This window comes from Drosophila erecta, unplaced genomic scaffold, assembly GCF_003286155.1.
Source record: "Drosophila erecta strain 14021-0224.00,06,07 unplaced genomic scaffold, DereRS2 tig00000092-arrow-pilon, whole genome shotgun sequence".
In the NCBI taxonomy this organism is placed as follows: Eukaryota; Metazoa; Arthropoda; class Insecta; order Diptera; family Drosophilidae; genus Drosophila; species Drosophila erecta.
The window spans coordinates 1164267-1175589 of NW_020825207.1; positions in this window are offsets into that span (position 1 = coordinate 1164267).

Below are 11323 nucleotides of genomic sequence, written 5' to 3' on the forward strand. Positions count from 1 at the left end.
CATACCCCCTCTACCCAGCGATTAACGGGTATGGGAAAAGAACAAGCATAGGAATAAGAATAAGAAAAACAATACATACACTTTGGCTCTCCCCTAATTAATGCCCTCGCTTTGGGCCTGCCCCATTGATGGCTGTGTTGCTGGTTTGTGTCGCGCCAACATTTTGATTTTTGGATTTCGTTTTCAATGAAAACCAGAACTGAACCGAACTGGGTTCATTTGCCAGCCGGGCCAGAACAAGAGCCCAGAATCGGCGGAGCAGCATGATGTGCGTTGATTTTTTATGTGCCGCACGTGACTTTCGGTGGAAAGCCTGAGCGCCACTCGGCCGCGTCTTGGTGGCCAGCCCCCTCCCCGAGGGGGTGGGGGGAGTGATCCCCGCCAGCCATCCGCATGCAAAGTGCCCCACAAGAAATCGGAGCTGGCCGAAACACGGAAGATAAACATTAGATCCGAGTGGCACTGGCACTGGCAGTGGCAGTGGCAGTGGCACGGAGGCGTCGGAGTGCAGTGGAGTGCGGATGGCATGGGGCATGCGGCATGGGGTTGGTGCTGTGGATGCAACATGCGATGAGGCGATGCCTTGGAAACGCTTTGACAGACGAGTGTTTGCCGATTCGAGTGCCTGTGCAGCTGGGCCTGGCCATTACATGTGTCCCCGAGTGATTAGGGCCATTCCAGGGCGGCGGTCGCAGCTGTATCGGTTTCCAGCCAAGGCTGCGGCTGAGTGGAGTCCATTTCGGAGGATTAGGTCATTAATGGCAGCCAATCGGACAGCGGAATACACAAGTTATTCAACTGCTTTTGGCGCATTTTATAGCAATAAGTGCTAGTAAGCCACATTTAGAAATTCACTTGTTTTTAAGCCAACTCACTTTTGAGCACTCGGCTCTTCTTGTTTTGTAATTTAAGAGCCAGCGAACCAGAAGCCTCGTAAATGTCAGCTCCAAGTTGTTATGAAATTTTCGCTGGCATTATTGTGCATTTTGCTGATATAAACAAATTAGTTTTTGCTGTGCTCCGCCTGTGCCCCATTTCCCCTCCCCGCAGACGTGCCGCGAATTGCCTGGCTTCACCTGACTGTGAGTATGAGTGTGAGTGTGAGTGTGTGAGTGGGGGTTTTCCCGGAATTCTGACGGCTGAAAGCGAGGGAAAAAGGCAAGTAAAACAGCATTTTAGCCCTGTGACAGGAAGGAAATGAGTTGCGTCTGGCCGTAGCGAAGCAACAAATTAACAGCAAATTAGTTAGAAAAGCAGCCGCCTGCTTTAGTGACTTAATCAGAGGCGCTGTGGCGCAGTTGTGGCAGGAGGCAGGAGGGAGAGCATCGCGAGTTGACAACCGCCAACCTTGAAGGCGCCCCTGCTCCAGCCTCCAGCCTCCATCATCCATCCGCCATCCGCCGTCCGCCGTCCAGCTGGCTCCAGGTCCAATCTCATGCATAATGCAGGCCGCTGCCCGCCTGTCAGTGCGCCTCTGTCCGGATCCCCTGCCCTGCCCCACCAACTCCGATCCCCAGCTCCATGACGCCCCTGGTGGCCCAGAGTCGGCGTTGCATTTTCAACAAATTAATTATTGGCGAAGAGGTGGAACAAGTCACTTAGCTGCCGAGCAGAATGGGCCCTTGTTCCCGGCGATCGAACGTTAATTTGGCAGCAACTTAGGGCCTTTCGCCCGGAATTGTGCTCTTAATTGGGCCCCGATTTCGGCTAGTATATAACATTTTATTTACCTAGAATGGGAATCTATGGATCTGCAAAGCATGAGTGATTTAATAAATTGCTCACAAATATTCCGACTACTGCAAATGTTTACTCAGCTCTCCACTTTTAATTGAACTGTGTGTACTTTCACGAACTGAAATCCTTTTAGCCGCCTCCTCGCTCCACCTTTTTATTTCAACTATGTTTGGCCATATATATAAGCTAGACACTTTTGATTGATTTTCTTTAAATTGCTGACACGCCAGTAAATGTCGCGTGAATCAAATTGAGTGCATCTGCTGTTGACACAATACTTCAGCTGCTCCGTTTGTGCAACGATAGAGTCAACACGCTGCCCCCGACAATCGATCAGCGATTTGCGACTGCCAAACTGAAGCCCTGAAATTCTGACGCACTGCCTCCTGGCATCCCGACATCCTCGCTTCCTCGCTTTCTGGCATTCTGGCGTTCTGGCATCCAGCACCAGGCACTGAACCAATAAGTTCAGCTCCAATAAGAACAACATTTTTGCCTCACACTCGCACTTCATCAACGCAAAATGATTGGCATGCCTCCGTCGGCAGAAGCTATAGCCGAGCTGTACTATATAGCTGAAACTGAAGCTGGAGCTGGAGCTGGAGCTGCAGCTGGGGCGAGGGGCAAGGGACTGGCGACGTTGGCGGCGAAAGCCTCCGACATGTGTAAAGGAATCGTTTAAAATAAATGACAGGCGGTCCCCCATCCCACTCCCCAACCCGATCCCCATGTCGAAACCGAAACGAAAACCCTACTCCCGCAAAGAGTCGGGGCGAGTTGGGTCCCCTGGCTGCATAATTACCCCCAGAGCGGAGCACACGGCAGATCACAATAATCAATACGGCCAGGCCAGGCGGGCCAGGAGATTCGGGAGCAGGAGCAGGAGCAGGAGCAGCGGACTGGAGCAACTGGAGGGCAGGCAAGGGGACGGGATGGAGCTGGCCGAGTTTTTGTTGTTTCTGGGCTCCTTCCCGCCGAACTGAAAGTGGCGTGTGTGGTCCGGCTGCTCGTTTTTTACATGTTTTCGGTGGCTCTGGCTTCGTTTGAACTTGGACGCTGCTCCTGCTGCTCCGGCTGCTCCTGCTGCCTGGGAGCTAGATTATTTGTTTACACGCATCCGCAAGCCGAGCTAGGGGAACTAGGGATGCAGAGCACGATGCAAATGCGTGGGTTTTGTGGGAAAAGCTATAAATCAATCCTTTCGTACAACAGGCTAGCTACAGGAAATGCTGCAGCAGGATGTGCCGAGTCGAAAGAATTAAACAGAAATTCAGTGTTTTAAATCAAGTGCTTTTGCTGCTTGAATTTGTAGCTTAAATATTTCAGTCTATATTCCCTGAACATGCATCCCATATACTTGAGCACAAATCCACTTATTATCCCAGCCCTCGTTCGGTGAATTATCATGCCAGCTTTCAGTCGGCGGAAAAAAGGAAGCCGCCCAAGTTTTTAGCACCTTACAACACCTTTGAATGGCAAACTTTGCCGCGGGCCAAGGAGCCGCCGGGCTCAAACACCTGGCTCTTTGGCGTGGACAAATTGCTGCCACGCCCTCGCTCCCCCTCCCGCCCCCTCTTGATTGACAGCGGAGGCGGTGGGCTGCGGGCGGTGGGCGTGGCCTGGTTGAAATCAAAAACTTGCTCAACTTTCGGCTTATCCCTTATGGCCGAGCGGCGGCCCAGTGAAAATTGTCAACTTGGCACGCATTTTATTAAATGAAAGAATTTTCCTTAGCTACAGTTGGTTGGGAAAAATGGGAAAGTCGAGGGGAGGCTGCTGTTTCTGCTGTCAAAGTTACGCAAAACAAATCGGAAAAGGCCAACTCACACTCGCCCAGAGAAAAAAGAAAGAAAATGAGAATGAAAAGATAAGAAAAGAATGGGCAGGAAAGGGAAGGGAAGGGCAGGGAATTGGGGGGAAAGAGCGTTTTCTCCGTCCTGCCAGCGACAAAGTGGAAATTTTTTAATTGCATTTTTGCCAACTGTCGCAGCGGATTATTGGCAAGCAATTCATTCCAGTGGAAATTGCAGCGGAAAATCTCTTCGCATCGCCAACACAAAAGTTGCATTAGGCCCCGTCCCCGTTTTCCCCGGGAAAACTGAAAAGTGGGGGTACATTCAACGCAGATTTGTGCATTTTCCTTGGGCGCACCATTGTACACTTTCGAATCTTTCCTCTCGTTTTGTTTTCTATGAAAGCAGAAGGATATTGCTACTTATGCTAATGATGAAATGGAGGCAGGAATGGGAGTGGATATAAAGGACCCACATTGCCCTTTCAATTGCTTGCCTTGGAATCATTTCGGCTGAAATCAAGTATGGCTTCGAAATCCTGTTAGGTGCTCAAGCTGACTTTGCAGTATCTTAAGTAATTTTCCCATCACTCTGCCTCCCAGTTACTGAGAAATTTTAAGTGGCAGAGAAGTGCAATTGCATTGTAAAGTTACTTTGCACCCCTTAAAAAACATTCCCTAAGTAAAATCTTGTGTCCCTAGGACATCTCTTAGATATTTATGCGCAACTTCACAAAATTCCCTGAAATCTGCAGTTGAAATTGTATCTCGCATCAAAGAAACTTTTGCTTTCGTTTCGAGATTGCTTTTTCAAGTTTCGTGCCAAATTAAAAGCCAGACACTTGCCAACACACGAAAACTCCTGCCAACAAAAGCCGCAAAAAATGAGATACATTTTTATCTCTTGTTTTTGCTGTTGTCATGCTGGCCATGTAAACAATTTAATTCGCTGGTTGTTAATGATATTTCCTGATTGTTGTGCATAAACAATGCAATACGGTAGTAGTGCAGCTCCACGTATCTTAATTTTCTTGTTTACTCTGCGCGCCACACACCACGGCACAAAATCAATAATACTAAACCAAAGTTTTTGCTCTTCCCTTCAACTTGTTGACCGCTTTTTCGTTTTCGTTTTGGCTTAAACGTTTCGGCCGCCTGTCATGCGATGAAAGAGCTTTCTGTGCCCATGTTATGCGTCGCCACCCAGAAGCTCAAGTTTGCCCGAGCCCACATATTCCATCATCATCATTTCGATTCGCCACCATCGTGATCATCGTTTTGGCCGCCCGAGAAGCTTCCTCGATAAGTTGTTGCTGCCACGCAACCGAGGCTCGCTCCTCCGCCAATCCCGCAATCCTCCGCTCCTCGATCCCAGTGAAAAGGGACAACCCCCATATCGATCATCATCATCATCATCGTCATCGGGTTCGGGATCGGGATCGGGATTGGGGTCGGGATCGTTGGGAGCCAAAAAGAAACTGGCTTGGAACAACACCCGGCCAAATGATCATGATCGATGCGAATGTTGGCAATAGGAACAGAGCTGAGCAGAACAAGCTGGCCCTAAGGCAAAACGGCGTCTGCGTTTGATTTGTTTGCTGCTCCTGATGCTCCTGCTGCCACTGGCCATTAAAAGTACAATGACCAGAGAAAAATAACGTTATTAAGCCATCCGCAGGCAGGAATCAGGGAAAAACCGAACCGAACCCACAAAAACCCTCCGAATCGGGATCAAAACAAAGAGACCGAGAATTGGCCAAAACTCACACGCAATCGGAGGACTCCCTGGATTTATTGAGCACCCAGCAAAAACCGGAGCAGAGGGATATTGCCGAGATAGTAACCCACTTTACCATTCAGTAATATAAATATTTTCTACAAATGAGTTTTATCTTTATGTCCCTTTCGTACAATTTCGAAATACTTCTAAACAGCATGTATCTGTATAAAACACAGATATATCTGCAAGGTATCTTATAGTTGGTACTGTTATAAGAAGTAGTATTTGTTGCAATTCAAGCCCGTTTGAAAGCGAAAACGTTGGAGGTCCAACTTGCGTAAACAAAGCTGGATGTGGCGAATATCCAGTTCATTCTCGTTGGCATTTTGGCCATATTCCTGGCGGTCTAACTGTTTATCACATAAAAGAACCGGCTAATTGGCTTCGGCCCTGCGGTTTGAGTTGGGTTTCGGATTTAGAACATTTGATTAGAGTTTTCAGTCATTTCAAAAAAAGCTTAATTAGTTTAATTGTTGATTGCTGAGTTATGATAAATGATAAATGGTTTTGAATTTGAAAGATTTCTAAGGCATTGTGGGCCCTGAAAAGCTCGGCTTTGATTCATACAAGCTTTGTAAAACAGTCTCAGTCCTAACTATAACTATTTAAGAATCTTTTAAGTTTTATCCTTCAAACTGCTGTGCAGTCGACTCAATTTCCATTGAATTTCCAGTTGGTAATTGCAGGCAGTCAACTGCGAAACGGCTAAATCGGTTACCCTTATGTCGCTTTGTCTCTGGCTTAAAATTGATTGAAATTATCAGCTTTGGTTTTTGGCATCCACTGCCACGCCCCTTGCCACCCACCGACCTCCACCCACCTCCCACGTTGGCTCTCAGTTTCAGTGTGTGCAACATTAAATGGGTTAAACGAGGCAATGTGTCGTCGTTGTCGACATTTGCCAAAAAGGCTTACGCTTGTTACTTAATTGGATTTGGTTTAAGCTACAAAATTACAGCCAACATTGCTCACAATAACAATAAAGCCGTAGTTAAATTGCTGCCATTTATGTGTCCAGTGGCGTCGAGACGAGTGTGTAATGAAATGATTGCCATTGCCATTGCCATTTCCTCCAATCCGCATCTGAATCCGAACCAGAATCTCCGCCAGCTGCGCTTATCGCAGTCGCACAGCCCCACAAATTTTCTGGCAATGAAGCCTGTCACAAATCCGGCAAAAAGAGCCTGCACATTGTAATTAGCCTGGCCTGGACGAACCTATCTCCAAATGACAAAAATTAAACGCATCGCCAGCACAAAACAAAGGCAGTCAAATGCGAGGATATTTAGAATTACTATTCGCTACTATTCTGACATTCAAAGCATTTAAGCCGAAATGGCATTGAACATTATAACAAGTTTAACGAGATACAAATACTGGTCCCAAAATACCATTTTTCATGAAGGCCTATCTTCATAACTTCGTCAAAAAGTGTCACAAACCCTAAGGAATGACTGTCTTGCACAGCTAATGATACCAACTAACGACCCACATCACAATCCTGCCGATTTTCAGGAATCCATTTTTGCCCAATTTTCGCATATTTTATAAGGGGTAACATCATCAAATTTGGCGAAAAATGGACAAAAAATAAATTTCCCAAATTTGAACGCCAATCGATTGGGGATGTGATTACGAACTCAACAAGGTATAACACTCGTGATTTGGACCTTAAAATCGATTGTTTTGGCCAAAATACCGATTTTTAGCCCTAGAAATCAAAGGTCACCTCATTAATTGACCAAAAAGTCTCACAAAACTTTAAAAATAACTTATTTGTATAGCTTAAGACCTAAAGTAAAGATTCCTAACACATCCTGTCGTTTTTCCAAAAAATTTATTTTTGCCCAATTTTCGCATATTTTATAAGGGGTAACATCGTCAAATTTGGCGAAAAATGGACAAAAAATAAATTTCCCAAATTTGAACGCCAATCGATTGGGGATGTGATTACGAACTCAACGAGGTATAACACTCATGATTTGGACCTTAGAATCGATTGTTTTGGCCAAAATACCGATTTTTAGGTCGGGAAATCCAAGGGTAACTTCTTGCCAATTTTCGCATATTTTATAAGGGGTAACATCGTCAAATTTGGCGAAAAATGGACAAAAAATAAATTTCCCAAATTTGAACGCCAATCGATTGGGGATGTGATTACAAACTCAACGAGGTATAACACTCGTGATTTGGACCTTAGAATCGATTGTTTTGGCCAAAATACCGATTTTTAGCCGTAGAAATCAAAGGTCACCTCATTAATTGACCAAAAAGTCTCACAAAACTTTAAAAATAACTTATTTGTATAGCTTAAGACCTAAAGTAAAGATTCCTAACACATCCTGTCGTTTTTCCAAAAAATTTATTTTTGCCCAATTTTCGCATATTTTATAAGGGGTAACATCGTCAAATTTGGCGAAAAATGGACAAAAAATAAATTTCCCAAATTTGAACGCCAATCGATTGGGGATGTGATTACGAACTCAACGAGGTATAACACTCATGATTTGGACCTTAGAATCGATTGTTTTGGCCAAAATACCGATTTTTAGGTCGGGAAATCCAAGGGTAACTTCTTGCCAATTTTCGCATATTTTATAAGGGGTAACATCATCAAATTTGGCGAAAAATGGGCAAAAAATAAATTTCCCAAAGTTGAAAGCCAATCGATTGGGGATGTGATTACGAACTCAACGAGGTATAACACTCATGATTTGGACCTTAAAATCGATTGTTTTGGCCAAAATACCGACGGACATATGTACCTTGAAGTAACCTTTTAATATTTCAAATAATTTGAATAGATATCCTGCCACGTGCACATAATATTTCAACCAGAAAATGTGAATGTTTTAAGGAATACCAAAGCCTGATGTTCTAAGGAATCTCTGTTGCTCTAATTACAATATTTTAATGCAAAAGGAATGTAAGAGGAAACCTGAAGGCTGGGCATCAGAAACTGCACATTTAGTCGGCTTGGCCTTCTAAGCCAGCTAACTTTGAGGTGCAATAAGCAAATAACTTGCAGAAAGTGCCTACTAAGCCAGCTTTACTCCGCATCCCCTGCTTGCCACCAGAAGCCACTGATGAAATGATAAATTCCGCAATAATGGAAACCAAGAGTGCTAACCTCAGTCTGCTGAGGTCGAAGAACTGCCAAGTGCCGGCTTGGTTAATGGCTCCTGTTTCGCTCCGAAGCGAAAAAGAGCAGGAATACCTCGTTGCCGGAATGCTTGCCATTCAAATTGTTAAATGGCAAAACTAATGCCGCTCGAAGCCAGCTGCAAATTTTTGACATGCCTTTTACATTTCCAACAAGGATCTCCGGCGACCCCCGACTTTCCGTCCGCGGCAAACTTGGGAAACTAGGCGCTTGGAGCTTGGAGCATGGAGCACGGAGCATGGAGCTTGGGAGTCCCGAAGACGGGGACGACCTCCTGGCAGCATGTTGGCAGCTCGGCCGTCAGTCTGTCATATTCGTGAGTCTTATAAAATGTATTTACATTCTGTATATGTATTCCTAACTGGGTTCCATGCTCGCCTTTGTTTTTGTCGCCCGTACTTCGTTATTTTGTTTTCCTCGCTGTGGCAACATATTTCACTGCATAATTTCCCGGCTGATGTGACTGTTCTGCCCCCTCCGTGCCGCTGGCCCCTTGCAACGCATGCAAATGACAACAGCAACATCACGAGCGGCAAAAACAGGCAGCACTAAAAAAGTTGACAAGGGGCAAGCCGCAACAAACGTCTAACTGACAGTCGTCGCTGGGTTCCTATCTGTGTGCAAAATATTCCCAAGCCATATCGAATATTCCCAAAAAGGATATCGGTTTCCATTTCGTCTCAGCGTAACTTCGTTACCTGAGTTCGAAGGTCAAATGTTTGCTTTCTATGCTCCAATTGCTTCCTATGATTTCGTAAAAAAACATTACCTGTATTCATGGACGTTTGTCACGAGTACTCGCAACCTGCCACATTACAGCTTACAGGGTACTCCGCAGTCGCGTTTCGCTCACAGTCTGCCGCCTGGCAACCATTTTTTCTGCTCTATGCTTGGCTTGTTATCATTTTTTAATAACATTGTTGCGCACAGCGGTGAAATTTGCATAAAACACACAGCGGGCGACTGGCGACGGGACAGCAAGTGGCCGAGGGAATCGGATTCGGGGACTGGGAAGTGGGAAGTGGGAAGTGGGAGCAGGGAAATGGGACATCGGACAACATGTGGTATGAGTAATTTCTGGCTTAAGCACAAGACAACGGCACGAGCGTGCTTTATGATTGCTAGTGTGTGTGCGAGCGGGAATGATGCGATGGAATAAAACAATTTTCATACAAATTCCGTGCATTTGCATAAATTTCATGCACTCCGGACGTGGCGATGTCGTCATTTTCATTTTCATCTACTTAGCGCAGAGCGATGCAGCCGGAGGTGGCGGAGGGGCGGACGTGCCGCAGGTGGGCGTGGCTGATGAAGGCATCGGGGCACGGCACTTAAAAATACGGGTATGGCGCAGTGGATGTGGGGTATGTGGGGCCCAAGCCCAGGATGTACTCCTCCCCATTCACACGCCTGTAAAAGTTAGCGGCACAACTTTTTGTCGCCTGGCAATAATCATAAAATTTCACTGCATATGAAACAAAAAACCATAAAAGCGGTACCAAAAAGGGAGCACAAGAAACGTGATTGCAGCATAAAAGCGTCATTTACATGCCGTTGTCGTTGTCGCTGCACTTGCATCACTCGTCACTCCTGCCACCGTGCCAGCCATCCTGCCAGCCAGATGTCCTGGAGTCCTGCCATCGCATCCTGGTCCATTTGCGCATGCGTCGCAAACTTTTCCGTTTGCCATTTGCCGCCTCAATAGTTCGCAGTTGCCAGCTCTCAGTTTTCAGTTTCCCGTCCCACGGCTTTATTGAGGTTTTGTTTAAGCTTTTAGCGTAGTTTCCACTTTTTCGGGGCAGGAGAGCCAGTAGCCAGGGGCTACAGCTATAGCTGCAGCTATAGCTTTAGCTACCCATTCCATTCCATTTGGCCAAAAAAAAGTTTTTTCGGTTCTGTGTTTGGCCGGCAGCATTTTTGCAATTAGGCAACTGTTCTATACGAGAGTACATTTCTTTTTTACTTCTCTTTTAGTTTGCCAAATGCAATGGAACTTTTCATTTTCGGCCACAGTTGCAGAGTTTTCATGGCTAGCAGCATTCGGCACACACAGAAATTCCCATTCACGCAGAGGGACAGAAATTGGTGCGTAATTGAGACCGAATGTAAGGCCATAACAGCCTTTGAGCTGCTTTTTTATTTGCAGCATTTGCGAAGTGGAATATTTATTAAATTATGAGTGGAAACTCGCATACGAAACATTATTTAATTGGATGTGGTATTTTTTCTACGGCCATGCCAGACGAATATTTCATTTGATAGTCCTGCAAACGGGACTGATTTTTTATTTAAATGGAAATTAGTATGTCTGGTGCAAAGAGTCTCATATAGGCTCCGAAAAATGTGCTTCATTTTAATATATTATGTTAGCCAAGTAGTAAATATAATTTAGATCCAAAAGTATTTACTTTTGTAAGCGCTTTTCTGCACTTCAAAGCCCATTATATACTCCATAAATACTCCCTGAAGTTTGAAATGACAGAATCTCCATTATCAAGCCATCCCTAGTGCCGTCTCCACCTGCAGTTAGGCATCGGCAAATAGTATCTGACCCCTTGATCTATTTGCTTGTTGAACTTGTGCTTGGCACTTCATTCCATTTAGCGCCAAGCAAGCGGAAGACTCATGCTCATCAATATGATGGTCGGGTCGCATTATCAAGCGTATTTATTTGGCAAACAGCAGGAATAGCCTGAGCAGAAACAAGGCGGCGACAGAGCACGGGCATAAAGATAAACCAGGAGGCTCTTATCGGCCGAGATGAAAGCAAGAAAAATGGCAAGAAATGGCCAAGGACACACAACACACACGCACACGAAACTCGAGCCGGATATTCGGGGCAAGAGGAAGA